Here is a 1,732-nt window from a genome sequence, read left to right on the forward strand (position 1 = left end):
GCTTTATCTCGTCGGTCAGTAGAAAAATCGCTCCCCAGCCCCAGCGGTTGTCCTGAAAGGGGAAAGGGCCAACAGAAGGAGAAGGGGGAAATTCCAGCACAGCATCATGGGAAATTTGTAACCCGGTGGTCTTCTGGAGAACCAGCGGATTGGATGTACACACCAGCCAAAACAGCAGAGGTTTCGCACTGGCCATCAATACGGATCCCGCCGATGCACTAATTTTGCGCACGAGCAAAACAGAGGAGCCGGCTGCCTTCAGTTCGGAACCCAGCCGTGAATACGCATTGGCCAAAGCGTATTCATGTTATATCGCATTGGTCAATACGTATTCTGAGCTCACAGGTGTGGAACACCAATGCAATATAACGTGAATACGCATCGGCCAATGCAAACTGACCCTACTTCCGCGCTCAAAAAATCCCTGTGTGGTAAGGTCCCATGTTTTACCTATTTTGTATGTTTTAAAATAATTTTATATTGTTTTAATTGTGATACTTTTAATTGTTTTTAAAATTGTATTGACAAATTTTAATCGATTTCCTTTTTTGAGGTGCCTTGAGAGAAAGACGGCATATAAATGAAGTAAATAATAATGATAAATCAATAAATTTATGCCTTGCTGTTTACATCTTTATACATTATGGAAATGGTATCTTTGGTTGTCAGTGTATGTTTAGAGAGAGGTTCTTTTTTAGCTCCTGTGGTCTGTTTATATATTTAACCTTGTCCTTGTTGATTCCTTCTAGCTGTGTGAGATAAAAATGTAATCATAAAATTAAAAGATATGGGGAAATGCCCTGTGGGCAGAAGTCAGATCTAGATTTCCTTACAGATGCATGGGGTGAGTCTCAGTAGATTGGCACAGATTTCTGACACCCGGTTATTTAACAGCAGCACCAACCAAATTATGTCAGCCTTATTTTGATCTTAAATTATATCACGGAAATGAAACTTATTTGGAGTAAACTTTCCAAGAAAGGAGTAAGCTTTCCAGGAGCAATGGGATATAAGTGCAATAAACAGATGTTATATGGATCAGATGTAGATGTTGTAAAAGTTCCTTTTTGAAACTACATCTCCAGGATCTCCAGGCCAACATGAGCACTAGATATGGTACCCTTATTTTGGGAGGGGTGGTGACAGGGCAAGTGTTTGGTAGGTTAAAAACAGAACTTGGAAGTGTTAGTCTCCAGACAACTTCCAGAATCCCCAGCCAGTATGATCATGATGATCGAGCAATTCACAGACTTGTGAATGTACCTGTTAAGCCCGATATGGTTTGGGTCCAGATTACCTACAGGATTGCCTCCTCCCATACAGTCCGTCCATACATTCAGGTTCTCTGGCAGATGTTTACTCCAGTCAGCCAGGACTAGTTGGCAACTATTAGCCAAAGCACTTTTTCTTCATTCGTCCCTAGACTGTGGAATGACCTGCTGGAAGAGATTCAACACCCGAATATGCTGTCTGAATGTAAATCAGCATTGAAGGCCAGTTTCTTCCGGCAGACTTATCTAGTTGATTTTTAAATTGTACGTCTTAAATGATGCATTTAAAATATGGATCATTTTAATACGGTATGTGTATATGTTATTTGTCATTTTAAATTGATGTGTATTTTAACTGATGTTTATCTGTTCGTTGCTGTTGTTCCCCACCTCAATCTATTGTGAGAGGTTAGAGATGATGATGATGATGATGATGATGATGATGATGATGATGATGATGA

The sequence above is a fragment of the Sceloporus undulatus genome, chromosome 6 (genome assembly GCF_019175285.1).
Source record: "Sceloporus undulatus isolate JIND9_A2432 ecotype Alabama chromosome 6, SceUnd_v1.1, whole genome shotgun sequence".
NCBI lineage: Eukaryota > Metazoa > Chordata > Lepidosauria > Squamata > Phrynosomatidae > Sceloporus > Sceloporus undulatus.